The 16,510-nt window shown below is 44.4% G+C and overlaps 1 protein-coding gene across 5 annotated transcripts in view; it reads right to left on the bottom strand.

Moving 5' to 3' along the window:
* Positions 1 to 5,388: 5,388 nt before the first annotated feature.
* LOC135051156 (membrane-associated guanylate kinase, WW and PDZ domain-containing protein 3-like) overlaps positions 5,389 to 16,510 on the bottom strand; it is a 73,500-nt gene continuing 62,378 nt past the window's right edge. For all 5 annotated transcript variants that reach the window (XR_010242077.1, XR_010242079.1, XR_010242076.1 and 2 more), the window contains one exon: positions 5,389 to 6,041. The gene's annotated coding sequence lies outside the window, so the exon portion shown is untranslated. The remainder of the gene's footprint in view (positions 6,042 to 16,510) is intronic.

Genomic DNA, 16,510 nt, shown 5'->3' with positions numbered 1-16,510 from the left:
TGCCATCTTGTCTTCTCCATAGCAGCCATATTCCTCATAACAGCCTCTGCTCCCACAGTAATGCCAGCGTAGCGCATATGGGGGATATCCGGATTCCTACTATGTGATATACTATATGGACTTCCAGCCAACATTATCTTCATATAGCACTACTCATTGTTGCATATTATGCTGTGTGCCACCCTGCAGTGTCAATATCATCTCTATCTGATCTAACTCAATATATGGAATCTGCCCTGCATTTCAACTGTGATGCTCTATTGGAAGTTTGATTGAGGTCTGCATACATAACATACGTTCTTCTGAGACTTTTTATTTGTGATATTCCTATACCTGTTTTTTCTGCTTTCACTATGGAAAAATTTGTGACCCCCGCCACCCCAGTGCGGCCAGTGCGAAACAAGCCAGGGAAGAAGGGGGAACCGGCTACGGCTTCTGACGCATCTGACTCAGAACAGGGGGGTGGCCCAGTCTCTGCCCGAGTGTCGCATGTGTGTACCTCCTTAAGCTATGATGATATGGTTCGGGTGATAACTGCGACCGTCTCGCCCCTCTTTGATAAGCAGGCTGCGAAATTTGCTGACGCTATCAAGGACATTAAATCTCAGCTTGCCTCCACTGATCTCCAGGTTGTGGAAAAAAAACATAAATTGGAGGAACATGATCAGACCCTTTGTGAAGTTCAACAACAACTTGAGGATGAACGGAAATTGACGCTCCGCCTCTCTAACAAAGTAGACGATTTGGAAAATCGTTCAATTGCAACAATTTGAGCTTGGTGGGCCTTCCGGTATCCATAAAGGGGCCTGAACTCTATAAGTTCCTGTCTATTGACCTCCTAAAATTATTAGACCTCAGTGACACATTGAAGGATTTTGCAGTTGAATGGGCTCATCGTCTTGGCCCGGTCAGAGATTCTCGAAGACCCAGGGTGGTTATCTTCCGTTGCCTCAACTTTGCCCACAAGACTTTGATCTGGACTGCTGCACGCAAGTTCAAATCTCTGGACTGGCAAGACACTCGTTTGTTGCTTTTTCAAGACTACTCGGCTGAGGTGTCAAAAGCTCGAAAAGAAATGTCCCCAGTTTGTTCACATCCAGTACAATTACAACGTAAATTTGCCCTACTCTTTCCTGCTCGGCTTCGGATTTTTACGGGATCAGACTTTAGAGTCTTTAAAGATTTTCTGGAACCATCGGATGCTATGGACTATCTGAATGAAGCGGAGACAGCTGCGACCTCTGAGTCCACCTCCTGTTGAGATCTGTACTGGTCTCTAATCGTTTAGGATTTTCTTTTTCTATAGCAGCCCATTTTGGCTTAAAGTCCTGAGAGTTTACGAATAGCCCTATTACTGAGGACTTGCCATTTATGTTAGAATTGCTATGATCTTACTGCCCACCTCTCCTGTGAGTTTTCAAGTTTTCAGGATGCGGTTTGCTGCCGGCTGGTTGCAGCATGAGTTTGTATATGTCTTTATTTTTTTTTCGTGAGTTGTGCTCTTTTTTGACTACTCCATTGCAATTACTGTTTTGAGGGCTGGGACTGATTCACCTGGCTTGGAATCTGGTTGATTCCTTCATTGTGGTTATGCGGTACGCTGTTACCGTTTCTGCTCTGCTTTTGGATATGTTCTCCTATGATTCTTTCTGGCACGAGTCTTCCTTGTGGCAGAGCTTCTTCTTTTTTCTCTTTCTTCTCCTTCATTCTCCCTTTTATGTCTTTCTTTCTTCCTTCCTCTTCATGTCCTTGTGTGTTTCCCCTCCCACTCCACCTATATTTCTGTCAGATTATATTGCGCAGGTCAGTCACTATTTTTGATTGATTGTGAATGTTTCTGGATTATGTTTTTGATGGCGGTTGTTCGGGGTCAGGTCTCAGCGGTCTGGCATTTACATTCAGGTACTAAGGGCTGATATTAAAATTTGCTCTTGGAATGTACAAGGCACACACTCCCCAGCAAAGAGGTGTAAGCTTCTCACCTACTTAAAATTACATAAAATTGATATAGCTCTACTACAAGAAACACACCTCACTGAATTGGAACATCAAAAATTGCCTGGGATTTAAAATGGTGGCCTCTGCTTCCTATAATTCTAAATATGGGGGGTGTTGCCATTTTAGTCCGGAAAGGAATATCTTTTAATGACTCTTTGCTGGGATCGGACCCGAATGGCCGCTATGTCTTAATTAAAGCTGAAATCCATGGTTTGCATTATGTTTTTTGTAAGTTATATGCCCCTACTTCGTATAATAAGAAAACTTTTACTAATTTCGTAAATCTGTTATATCCTCATTTGGATACCCCTATTATACTTGGGGGTGACCTAAATATGGTCATTGACCCCTTTATGGACAAACAGTCACATGCTGCTTCTCGCCCCCCACCCCGTAAGTTTAGTATTTCATACCTTATGCGTAAATTACACCTGGTAGATATTTGGAGGGTGCAGCATCCTCTTGACAGAGAGTACACGTTCTACTCGCCCCCACATGATATGTATTCTAGGTTGGATTATCTGTTGCCCTCCACAGAGCTAGCGACTAGGTCATCTGCCTCACATATAGAAACTTTGGGTTTGACGGACCATGCTCTTATCTGGTTTACCTTGTCTCCTCTGACTCCATCGGGTAATTATAAACTCTGGCATTTCCCCTCCTCCCTAGCAGCTTAAACCTCATTTAAAGATATGCTGCGGGCTGCATGGACCGATTTTTGCGACAGCGAATTCGGAACATGCCTCAGACCAAGCCCTGTTCTGGCAGTCGTCGAAGGCGGTCCTTCGGGGCCAGATCTTGGCCTACGCCTCTCATCATAGGAAATGTAGACAATCCTCGATTATAGAGGCCCAAGAGGCCTTAACACGAGCTTACCGTGAGCTACGACAGGCTCCATCCCCCGCTCATAAAGTAAGATATCTAGAAGCCAAGTTGGTGTTTGATAACTTGGTACAGCAAACTGGAGATGTTAAAATTCGCACCAACAGATTCCTTTTTCATAAATATGGGAACAAAAATAGTAAACTTCTCTCTAACCTGTTGAGAAGTGAGAGGACCAGTTCGGTTATTTTGGCAATGAGGGATGCACAGGGGGTGTCACACATACAAAGGGCCAATCCATTATATCTATTTTACATTGTTTTTATTCAGAGCTATATTCTCAGAGTCCTATTGATACGGAACGTAAATCGCAATTTTGGAGTAATATCTCCCTCCCTGCTTTAACAGACTCACAGGCCGCAGCACTGATTAAGCCAATATCGGAGGAAGAGGTACTTTTAGCTTTAAGAAATCTTAAACTTGGTAAATCCCCAGGCCCTGATGGTTATATGGGTGAATTCTATCAAATTCTCCAATCATCTGTTGCCCTCCCCCTAACTAATCTTTTTAATTCCTTTCTTACAAATAATGTTCTCCCTCCCTATTTTAATGATGCTATCATTAATGTGCTGCCGAAGCCGGGCAGGGATTCCACCCTCCCCGGCTCATATCGCCCCATATCCTTATTAAATGTCTATTACAAATTTTTTACTAAAATAATTGCGGAGAGATTTAGGGGAGTGGTCCCTGATTTGGTTCACTGAGACCAGACGGGATTTATATGGGGCCGTAATGCGGTCACCAACATCAGGAAAGTACTGTCAATCCTCCAACATATAGATGATATCCACATTGATGAACTTCATATTTTATTATCTTTAGACGCTGAGAAGACGTTCGACCTTGTGGTTTGGGATCACCCCTATGAAACTCTCCGCAATTTTGGCTTTCCTCCCCAAACACTATCACTAATTCAAATGCTTAATTCAATGTCATCCTCTAAAATTATAGCAAATAATTTTATCTCGGATCCCATACAGATCTACAGGGGTACCTGACAGGGGTGCCCTCTTTCACCCCTCCTTTTCGCACTTGACCTAGAACCGCTAGCTTTGGCTTTGCGGTCTAACCCCCATTTCACAGGAATACAATTGGGAAAAGAACATGTTAAATTATCGTTGTTCGCAGACGATATGTTATTTTTTTTGTCACATTCCTCTGTTTCCATTCCAGCTATCATGAGAGATATCTCCTCTTTCAGCTCGTTTGCAGGATATAGGATAAATATGGAGAAATCCGAAATGCTACCTATGTCGAGGCCAGATCTCGTCCCGTCTTGCTCCGCCCTTCTTCCTTTCCACATTGTTTCCTCTCAATTGAAATATTTGGGCGTATTTATCACCCCTGATATCCGAAACATATATTCGGCCAATTTCACCCCTATCATCTCCCGGATTGCACAAATCATTTCTAACTGGATGTCTCTGCCCTTGTCCTTACTGGGAAGAGTGGCAGTAATAAAGAGTGTATTATTTCCTAAATTGTCCTTTTTGCTTCAAATGCTGCCTTTCTTTTTAGCTAAATCGGATCAAAATAAATGCTCGGCTATGTTTCAAAGATTCATTTGGAATAATAAGAAACCAAGGATAGCTAAGACAAGATTACTTTTACCTAAAGAAAAAGGAGGGCTGGGTCTGCCTGATATTTTCACTTTCTCATGCGCAGCGGCATTCAGGTATATAGCTGACTAGTGCTTATGCCGCTCCCAATTCTCAAATTTAGCCTTGGAGGAGGCACTACTCTCCCCTTATTCCCCAGTTGCATTGCTACACTTGCCAAAATCCAAATGGCCAGAGGGGGCATGGAATAATGTACTTATGCGAGATACCTATAGAGCATGGTCCGTTATCCATAAACGTCTGGGTACGAATCTCTTCCTAACCAAACATTTGCCTCTTTGGGGGAATCCTGATTTTTCACCTTCCCTTATGTTGCCCCATCTCCTTTCATGGAAATTGAAGGGTATAGCAGCGATCCAAGATGTTTTTGACCCGGGGGAAGTCTGTTCTCATTCCAACTACTGAAAGATATGTATGATATCCCAAACTCCCATTTTTTTTTTTTTTTACAAGTGAGACATTATGTAGAGAGCAAGAAATCTTCTGGCTCATATGGCGCATTTATGGATGCTGTTAACCCATCTGCATTTTCTTCTCTTTTCACATTGATTTTACAAAGACCGTTTAAGATACGATACCTGTACACTGACCTGGTTATATCCTTTTCTCACAAGTCATGGCAATCAGTCTGGGAAGCGTGGTCTCATGATTTCCGGGATTTTGCCACCCATGATCGAGTAGTTAAACAATTTTCATTTGTTTATAAATGGTTGGGTTCTGCTCAATTGCAGGAAATTCATTTTAAGTTTCTTAATAGGGCTTATATTTCCCAGGCACAGAGACGTCATATGATCCCTGATTTTTCTGGTACTTGCCCAAAATGTTCTGCCTCAACAGCTAATTTCTTACATAATGTTTGGCATTGTACTAAGGTGAAACGGTTTTGGTATAAGACTCATAACTTTATTCAACAAATTATGAAGGTTAGATTACCCTTTGCCTGGGAAATGTTTCTATTGTCAGATTTTTCGGGTTGGGTGCCCTCACTACTGCATAGATCTGTTCTCCCTTTTTTGGTCTTATTGGTAACATTAGCCAAAAAACTTATACTCTCTGTCTGGATCTCAAAGTCAATACCCACGCTTACGTTGCTCCAGACTGAACTTTTAAACTTTTTATATTTTGATCGAAAGGCAGCTTTATATGACATAGAAAAGGAAGTGAGTAGATTTTTCAAAAAGTGGAGCCTCTATTTAGAGTTTTTGCCTCAAGAAACACATGAAAATGTCATGAAGGTTTTTGACAATACATCTTGGGCACTCATACGAAAACTGAACTGACCCTGTTACTTTTGGCCTAGGGCTACATTCTTATTTTAATTTATTTTACATTGCTCATACATTGAGATTGTTTTCCCATACACATACTGGAAATGTCTTGACGTATTCATGAATTTGCACCAAAGAACGTATCTAATTATTGATGGTGAAATGACCACTGCAGCTCATGATCCTCCCCATCCTTTGCCCTTATGTCTGGTTTGTCTTCCTCTTTGCTATCTTTCTTATCTCTCTTTTCCTTCTTTGACTGTACTCATCTAATCTGTTATAAAAAAGAAAAAAGGTTATCCGCTTATTTTTATTGCCACATCTTAGACTGCTAGAGTACCCATTATTGGGATCCAGTTTAGATTGCAATGTTATATGCCTCACTTTGTTCTTTTATGTCTGCTTGAACACCTTCTGTTATTCACATTACCTGTACTAAGATTGTGATATGCAAAATTCTGTTTTTGAACTTCCGGATATACCAATAAAACATTTTAAATAAATACCTAGTAATTTGTATATGCTCTCATTATCTCCCGCATTGATTATTGCAATAGTCTTTTTACTGATCTTACTAAGAAGAGACTCTCATGATTACAATCCATTCTGAATGCAGCCGCAAGGCTAATATTCCTCACTAGATATTCATTGTCTGCAGACCCACTATGTCAGTCCTTCCATTGGCTACCTGTATTCTACCGTATTCTATATAAAATACTGTTACTTATACACAAGAATATTAACCATACTACACCAACCCGTCCCCTTCGCTCTTCATAAGACCTATGTCTCTCATCCATACTCATTACTTGCTCCCATGCACGATTACAGGCCTTTATTTGGGCTGCACCCACTCTGTAGAATGCCCTTCCACGTACATTAAGACTCTCCTCTAGTCTTCAAACCTTCAAGCGTTCCCTGAAAACTCACCTTTGCAGACAAGCTTATCAAATTCCAGAACCGCTCACATTACCTTCATAGCTTTCCTATCCAATTATATCCCCACAGCACAGTCCACACATACAGTATCCCCCACATATTTAATTCTTCACTCTCCCTTCCTCCTGACCCTGGTTCATCACTGCTGTGATGTGATATCATGCAGCCCACTAAAAACTTTTGCAATCTGGTGGACAATTATGCAATAGATAGCACCTATCCTTGTGTATCAAAGCCTATTTTCCCATAGATTGTAAGCTTGCGAGCAGGGCCCTCCTTCCTCTATGACTGTTTGTTTTTACCCAGTTTTGTCTTCTAATTGTGTCCAGCTGTAAACCGCAACGGAATTTGCTGCGCTATATAAGAAACTGTTTAATAAATAATAAAATAATAGTTTCGACTACTGAGTTCTTGTTTTGTGCATCATGAGGAGAATCAGAGGACGCTTCATGATGGTTCTTCTCTACTTGTTTAGTTTTTAGAACATGGCCTCTCCTCTCTCCTGGGCTTCTCCTCCCTCTCTTCTCTCCAGGGCTACTCCTCCCTCTCCTCTCTCCTGAGCTTCTCCTTCTCCTCTCTCTCTCTCCTGGGCATTTCCTCCCTCTCCTCTCTACTGTGCTTCTCTTCTCTCCTGGGCATTTCCTCCCTCTCTCCTCTACTCTGTTTCTCCTCCCACTCCCCTCTCCTGGACTCCTCCTTATCCCCCCTCTCTTGGGCTTCTCTTCCCACTCATCTTTCCTAGGCTTCTCCTCCCTTTCCTCTCTCCTGGGTTTCTCCTCCCTCACTTCTCTCCTGGGCTTCTCCTCTCTTTCCTGTTTCTCCTCCATCTTATCTCTCCTCTGTTTATCCTCCTTTTCCTCTCTCTTGTGTTTCTCCTTCCTCTCATCTCTCCTTGATCTATCATGCTTTTCGTGTATCTTTGCCTTTTCTTCTCTGTCTTCCCTAACTGATTTTTTTTTTCTTTCCCTAGACTGGTCAACACCTTCAACTTTGGCAAGAAGTTTCTGGAATTTGTTTTGTTTTTGCAGTTTCTCTTCTTCTCCAGTGCTTTTTTTCTCTACTCCCTCCTTTTTGAAAGTCTTTTTTGGACTGGTAGACCTTTCTCTATGCCTCCTACTCTGCTCTTTTTTTGTAAAATGTATCATCATGATCACCCTCTGGATTTTTATCAAGTAATTTTCTGGACTTAAAGATCGATATCTGACTTCTTTTTGTGTTTTTTCACAGTCTGCCTGTCTAGAACTCTGGAGTCTTTTCGGGATGTTCTCTATCAATCTTCCCTGGACTTCTAGATCGCCCTCTTCTTGTGCTGCTTTCTATCCCAACCTCTACTGGTTTATTTTTATTTCAATTCTTGGGACTTACAGACTTTTCTCTTTGTTGGTCTTGGTTTTGGACAGGCGACAGCATGTTTTCTTGTTTCAGGTCTTTTTTCTCTTGAGTGCCAGCACTAGTCAGAACAGTTACCTCCTCTTTTATTTGCTGTATTTCATTCGGCTCACCCATTTTTTATTTCCTGAATTTCAAAAAAATCCTCATAAGGTTCTGGCAAATTAAAAACTCCAAAACTGGGATCTACATATGAATTTGATGATAATGCAGAGAGGTCATCATATATTACATTTGTAGATGCAGGATCTATACCTTCCAGATCATATAAAGTAAATGAAAGAAACAAAATAAGTCAGCAATAAGATGGTCCAATCATAATATAAAATATAATAATAGCAATAAATGAGGTAAACACGTGACATGTAATGGCTTATACAGCATATTGTGCAAGGGAATTCTTCATTAACATAACTGTTCTGCTTAAAAACCTACACAAAAAAGCTCATGCAATTGAAACAAAAAGCTCATATGCATTAATGTAAGTTGAAATGTAACACCGTGTGGAGCAAATGAAATGTAATGTGCTCTCCTTGAACTACGGCAGCTATTTTCCACAGGACCGCAAACATCCATGCTAAAGGGTGCACATAGAGAAATGTGCGCAAGTACAGAGCACCATTTTATTTAAAGATATTCAATTTCTAAGTGTCGCCCATGTGAGTTAAGCTGTATTTCATGCCGTGCAAGATTTTTTTTTCATTCAGATTTTTTTAAATCCAATCATGCATATGTGGTACACTCATGTGATGAGTACATGCCGTGTAATTCGGGGCCAGTGTAGATATGTTTTGGGGTTCTTTATGCTCATAGCCAAATAAGACTGTCACGATCCGGGTATCTGGACGCCATTTCTTACCCATCAGATGCCTCCTAAGGCTGGCTCAGCGCTCCAGGACCGGATCCCATCTGTTATCCTAATGTTCACATTCCTGCATCCTCTCCTGTCTCTCTGAGACGCTGTCACAGTAACGCCTTATTACATCTGGCATGGCGTCTCCCGCGGCCTCCGCCGCCGTCCCTGAGCTTCTGCATGCAGAGTGTCAGAGTGGCGATTACGTCAGCCGCGGCCTCCGCTGTGTCCGCGTGGTTGGATGTGCACTTGTCAGCCTGGCGTCTCCTGTCTCCAGTGGCCGGCGCCGCCATTACTGTTTTCATTACCACATGGATTACAAACCAAACTTCCCTCCAAGTGTCTGCATGGGCGCAGCCATCTTGGATTCTGTCAGCTGATCATTTCCTCCAATCTGTTGTCAGTATTGTTAATCTGCATAATTGCCTAGCCAATCCCTTCCTTGCTGCAGGTATAAGTACACTGTGCCTGAGCAAGGAAGGCGTCAGTGCTTTGGTTGTCAAACCTAGTTCCTGTTTGTCTCTCTCCTGTGATTGTCTTCCAGGTTCCAGCTCCTGTCTCAAGACTTCCACCATAGAGACCCGCACCAGCATTCCACCTGCGGTGTAGCCTGACTCTCCAATCCATTGTGGATTCATCTGTTTCCAGCTACAACATTACCAGCTTCCAGCAGAGTACAGCTTCCCTTAAAGGGCCGGTGTCCTTTCTACACTTTACCACTCTCCACCGGTATTATTATTTCTCCGCTCTCAAGTTCTACATTTCAGTTCATATTTCATCGCTCCCAAGTTCATTTATTATTTAACTGGTTCCAGCCAGTATCCACTCCGTGCTAACAACAGTCTGGTTCCAGCCAGTATCCACAGCAGCTGTTTTATCTTCAGCAACCCAGCTTTTCCTGGAACACCAGCTGGCACAATCCTGGGTTATCTCCATTGCTACAGTCGGGTCTGGTAAGGACTTTCCATCTAGAAGATCATAAGAACTATCTCACACTACCAGTGCCCTGTGGCTCCTGCCATCCTGTAGTACCCAGGAACTGTATTTATTCTTTGCTGACTTTTTACGTTTTCTTTTACTGCTGCTGTGTTGCGGAGTTGTCATAATAAACATCATTGACTTTTATCCAAGTTGTCGTGGTCACGCCTTCGGGCAGTTATTATTCATGTTACTTACATGTCCAGGGGTCTGATACAACCTCCCAGGTTCCGGTACATCTCAGCCCCTACAACTGAGGCTGCCTCCCGTCAGCTCAGGCCCTCAGTTGTGACAGTAAGCACTGACCTAATGAATCCAGCCGGAGACCAGGATCAAGCGGCCAGGCCGATGCAAGAACTGGCAGCCCGACTAGAACATCAGGAGGCTGCACAGGGCCACATCATCCGCTGTCTCCAGGATCTCTCTACTCGGCTGGATGGGATTCAGACAACTCTCCGTGGATCAGGCACGTCTGGTGCGTCAACCACAGTGACTCCAGCTATAACCCCACCCACCTTACCCATTTCTGCTCCACATCTTCATCTTCCAACGCCAGCAAAATTTGACGGATCTCCAAGATTCTGCAGGGGATTTCTCAACCAGTGTGAGATTCAGTTTGAGCTACAACCTGGCAATTTTCCCAGTGACCGTACAAAAATTGCCTACATTATTTCTCTTCTCAGTGGCTCAGCCCTTGATTGGGCATCACCGTTATGGGAGAGGTCCGACACCCTGCTATCTTCCTACACTGCCTTCGTGTCAACATTCAGGCGCATCTTCGACGAGCCAGGCCGGGTAACCTCAGCTTCATCCGAGATTCTCCGTTTACGCCAGGGGTCACGTACTGTAGGACAATATCTGATACAGTTCCAGATCCTGGCATCCGAACTGGCATGGAACGACGAGGCCCTGTATGCTGCATTCTGGCATGGCTTATCTGAGCGTATTAAAGATGAGTTAGCTACCAGAGACTTACCTTCTAAGTTAGATGAGCTAATCTCACTCTGCACGAAAGTTGATTTACGTTTCAGAGAGAGAGCAACTGAGCGTGGAAGATCATCTGCTCCAAAATCTTCTGCTCCTCCTCCTCGTCAACTGTCACCATCTAAGGATGAGCCCATGCAACTTGGCCGTTCCCGTTTAACTCCTGCTGAGCGCCGAAGACGTCTCTCCGAGTCTCTCTGTCTCTATTGTGCAGCTCCGTCTCACACCATTAATGCCTGTCCCAAACGTCCGGGAAACTCCAAATCCTAGCTCGCCAAGGAGAGGGCCGGCTAGGAGTAATGATCTCCTCTCCATCTCCTCAAGATTGTAATCTCCCAGTCTCGCTTCAAGTTGCTCAACGTTATCGGAACGTCATTGCCCTCCTTGATTCCGGAGCAGCTGGGAACTTTATTACCGAAGCCTATGTTAAACGGTGGTCCCTACCCACCGAGAGACTTCCTTCGTCCATTTCTTTAACTGCCGTGGATGGCAGCAAAATTTTTGATGCAGTTATTTCTTTAAGGACTCTACCAGTTCGTCTGAGAGTGGGAGTTCTTCATTCCGAACTTATTTCTTTTTTAGTGATTCCAAGAGCCACACATCCTGTGGTCCTGGGCCTTCCATGGCTCCGTCTTCACAATCCCACAATTGATTGGACGACTACGCAAATCCTGGCATGGGGTTCCTCCTGTGCTGAGACATGTTTGTTTAAAGTATTGCCTGTCTGTTCTTCCTCCCCCAGGTCGTCTGATGTTCCACCTCCTCCATATCAAGATTTCACGGATGTGTTCAGTAAAGCTTCTGCTGATATCCTTCCTCCTCATAGAGAATGGGACTGTCCGATTGATCTCGTTCCAGGGAAGGTTCCACCTCGAGGCCGAACTTATCCGTTGTCTCTGCCTGAGACGCATTCTATGGAGGAATATATTAAAGAGAACCTAGCAAAGGGGTTCATTCGACCTTCTTCTTCTCCAGCCGGCGCAGGCTTCTTTTTTGTAAAAAAGAAAGATGGTGGTCTGCGGCCGTGCATCGACTACAGAGGTTTGAACGACATTACCATCAAGAACCGTTATCCTTTACCCCTGATTACTGAGCTCTTTGACAGAGTTAGCGGAGCTACTATCTTTACAAAGCTGGACTTGCGAGGTGCATACAATCTCATCCGGATCCGTGAGGGTGACGAGTGGAAGACCGCCTTTAACACCCGTGACGGACATTATGAGTACCTCGTCATGCCCTTCGGATTGAGCAATGCTCCAGCTGTCTTCCAGCATTTTGTCAATGAGATCTTCAGAGACATTCTATACCGTCATGTCGTGGTCTATCTAGACGATATCCTCATTTTTGCCAACGATTTAGAGGAACATCGTTTTTGGGTTAAAGAGGTTCTGTCCCGTCTCCGTGTCAATCATCTCTATTGCAAATTAGAAAAATGCGTCTTTGAAGTCAAGTCCATTCCGTTTCTAGGGTAAATTGTGTCCGGTTCCGGACTGGAGATGGATCCTGAGAAACTACAAGCAATCCAAAATTGGCCGGTACCCTTAACCCTCAAAGGGGTCCAGAGGTTCTTAGGGTTCGCCAACTATTACCGAAAGTTTATACGAGACTTTTCCACCATTGTGGCGCCTATTACTGCTTTCACTAAGAAGGGTGCTAACCCGTCCAAGTGGTCTGAAGAAGCCATGCAAGCATTTCATCTTTTAAAACAAAGGTTCATCTCTGCGCCTGTTCTGAAACAGCCTGACATCGACTCTCCTTTCATCTTAGAGGTGGATGCCTCCTCCGTTGGAGTAGGAGCGGTGTTATCTCAGAGGGCTAAAGATGGCCATTTACACCCTTGCAGTTTCTTCTCCCGGAAGTTCTCCCCAGCTGAGCGCAACTATGCCATTGGCGACCAGGAGTTGCTAGCCATCAAGCTCGCTCTAGAAGAGTGGAGGTATCTGTTGGAGGGAGCTTCTCATTCAATCACCATACTTACAGACCACAAGAACCTTTTATACCTGAAGGGCGCACAATGTCTCAACCCTCGTCAGGCCAGATGGGCACTTTTCTTTTCCAGGTTCGACTTTAAACTCCAGTTCTGTCCGGGCTCTCAGAATCGCAAGGCCGATGCCCTTTCCCGCTCATGGGAGCAAGAAAATGAGTCAGAGTCTTCAGACAAGCATCCTATTATAAATCCGTTGGCATTCTCCACGGTAGGGATGGACTCTACGCCCCCATCAGGGAAAAGTTTTGTAAAGCCAATGCTAAGGAAGAAGCTCATGCATTGGGCCCATGCTTCCCGTTTTGCCGGACATACAGGTATCCAAAAAACCCTGGAGTTTATCTCTAGGTCCTATTGGTGGCCAACTCTGAAAAAGGACGTCTTGGAGTTTATTGCATCTTGCCCAAAGTGTGCCCAACATAAAGTATCCCGCCAGTCGCCTGCGGGGCAACTGGTTCCACTATCCGTTCCCCGTCGACCCTGGACCCACTTGTCGATGGATTTCATTACAGACTTAACCATGTGCAACAAGTTCAATACCATCTGGGTGGTAGTTGACCGGTTCACCAAGATGGCACACTTCATTCCTCTCACCGGTCTTCCGTCAGCTTCCAAGTTGGCTCAAGTATTCATACAAGAGATCTTCCGACTCCACGGTCTTCCTGAAGAAATTATCTCAGATCGAGGAGTTCAATTCACAGCCAAATTCTGGCGAAGTTTATGTCAAGTCCTCCAAGTCAAGCTAAAGTTTTCCACGGCTTACCATCCTCAGACCAATGGTCAAACCGAGAGGGTGAATCAGGACTTGGAGGCCTTCCTCCGCATCTATGTGTCCTCCTCTCAAGATGACTGGGTTCAATTACTTCCCTGGGCCGAGTTCTGTCATAACAACCAGTATCATTCTTCATCTGCTTCAACACCATTCTTCACTAACTTTGGATTCCACCCTAAAGTTCCTGAGTTCCAACCGCTTCCAGCAACTTCTGTTCCCGCAGTGGATATCACCTTGCATCAGTTTGCCAATATCTGGAAGAGCGTACGATCAGCTCTGCTCAAGGCATCGTTCAGGTACAAGAAGTTTGCGGATAAGAAGCGTCGAGCAGTTCCTGCTCTCAAGGTGGGTGATCGGGTATGGTTATCCACGAAGAATTTGAGGTTAAGAGTTCCCAGTATGAAGTTTGCACCTCGCTATATCGGTCCTTTCAAGATTGAACAAGTCATCAATCCTGTTGCTTACAGACTCCAGTTGCCTCCCTTCTTAAAAATACCCAGGACATTCCATGTTTCCCTGTTGAAACCGCTGATCTTGAATCGGTTTCATTCCTCACTTCCTCCAACTCCGAAAGTCCAAACTCAACGAGGCGTTGAGTATGAAGTGGCCAAGATCCTGGACTCACGTCACCGTTACGGTCAACTACAGTATCTTATTGACTGGAAGGGTTACGGTCCTGAGGAACGTTCATGGACCAATGCTTCTGATGTCCATGCTCCTGCCTTGGTCCGGAGATTCCATTCCAAGTTTCCTCAAAAGCCAAAGAAGTGTCCTGGGGCCACTCCTAAAGGGGGGGGTGCTGTCACGATCCGGGTATCTGGACGCCATTTCTTACCCATCAGATGCCTCCTAAGGCTGGCTCAGCGCTCCAGGACCGGATCCCATCTGTTATCCTAATGTTCACATTCCTGCATCCTCTCCTGTCTCTCTGAGACGCTGTCACAGTAACGCCTTATTACATCTGGCATGGCGTCTCCCGCGGCCTCCGCCGCCGTCCCTGAGCTTCTGCATGCAGAGTGTCAGAGTGGCGATTACGTCAGCCGCGGCCTCCGCTGTGTCCGCGTGGTTGGATGTGCACTTGTCAGCCTGGCGTCTCCTGTCTCCAGTGGCCGGCGCCGCCATTACTGTTTTCATTACCACATGGATTACAAACCAAACTTCCCTCCAAGTGTCTGCATGGGCGCAGCCATCTTGGATTCTGTCAGCTGATCATTTCCTCCAATCTGTTGTCAGTATTGTTAATCTGCATAATTGCCTAGCCAATCCCTTCCTTGCTGCAGGTATAAGTACACTGTGCCTGAGCAAGGAAGGCGTCAGTGCTTTGGTTGTCAAACCCAGTTCCTGTTTGTCTCTCTCCTGTGATTGTCTTCCAGGTTCCAGCTCCTGTCTCAAGACTTCCACCATAGAGACCCGCACCAGCATTCCACCTGCGGTGTAGCCTGACTCTCCAATCCATTGTGGATTCATCTGTTTCCAGCTACAACATTACCAGCTTCCAGCAGAGTACAGCTTCCCTTAAAGGGCCGGTGTCCTTTCTACACTTTACCACTCTCCACCGGTATTATTATTTCTCCGCTCTCAAGTTCTACATTTCAGTTCATATTTCATCGCTCCCAAGTTCATTTATTATTTAACTGGTTCCAGCCAGTATCCACTCCGTGCTAACAACAGTCTGGTTCCAGCCAGTATCCACAGCAGCTGTTTTATCTTCAGCAACCCAGCTTTTCCTGGAACACCAGCTGGCACAATCCTGGGTTATCTCCATTGCTACAGTCGGGTCTGGTAAGGACTTTCCATCTAGAAGATCATAAGAACTATCTCACACTACCAGTGCCCTGTGGCTCCTGCCATCCTGTAGTACCCAGGAACTGTATTTATTCTTTGCTGACTTTTTACGTTTTCTTTTACTGCTGCTGTGTTGCGGAGTTGTCATAATAAACATCATTGACTTTTATCCAAGTTGTCGTGGTCACGCCTTCGGGCAGTTATTATTCATGTTACTTACATGTCCAGGGGTCTGATACAACCTCCCAGGTTCCGGTACATCTCAGCCCCTACAACTGAGGCTGCCTCCCGTCAGCTCAGGCCCTCAGTTGTGACAAAGACTTAGTAGTAATAAAGAGCATGCATGTGACATAGTAATTTTACAGCTCAGATGTCCTAAAGGTTAATATTACAGTACATACTGGTGAGTATATGCACACACAGTATACTAAAGTGTCTAGATGCAAACAACACATGAAAAAAAATGTTCACATTAAACTCTGAACAGGTAACAATAAGATTTTTCTTTTCTAAAACAATTTAAAAAAACAGCCATAAGATCACGGTCATGTGAGGAATGCACTGATTGTTAATGCTTGCTTGCTGTAAGCAATTTATAACCTACTGTCTTTCCCTGAGGCCTGAAACCTGTGTACCTGAGTAAGGCCACTAAATGTTATTGGTTATTCGGCGCGTGCACATGCAATTTAATGAGCTTTCACTGCGATTAGAACAGACAAGAGACACTGAAGACTGAGGAGGAAGTGAAAAGATGAATCAATGGGACATGCACATTTACCAAGGGGGTAATTCCAAGTTGATCGCAGCAGGATATTTTTTAGCAGTTGGGCAAAACCATGTGCACTGCAGGGGGGGCAGATATAACATTTGCAGAGAGAGTTAGATTTGGGTGGGTTATTTGTTTCTGTGCAGGGTAAATACTGGCTGCTTTATTTTTACACTGCAATTTAGATTGCAGATTGAACTCACCACACCCAAATCTAACTCTCTCTGCAAATGTTATATCTGCCCCCCCTGCAGTGCACATGGTTTTGCCCAACTGCTAAAAAATTTCCTGCT

The sequence above is a fragment of the Pseudophryne corroboree genome, chromosome 2, assembly GCF_028390025.1.
Source record: "Pseudophryne corroboree isolate aPseCor3 chromosome 2, aPseCor3.hap2, whole genome shotgun sequence".
NCBI lineage: Eukaryota > Metazoa > Chordata > Amphibia > Anura > Myobatrachidae > Pseudophryne > Pseudophryne corroboree.
The sequence above is the reverse complement of the archived record's forward strand: the minus strand, read 5'-3'. Positions and strand labels throughout refer to the sequence as shown.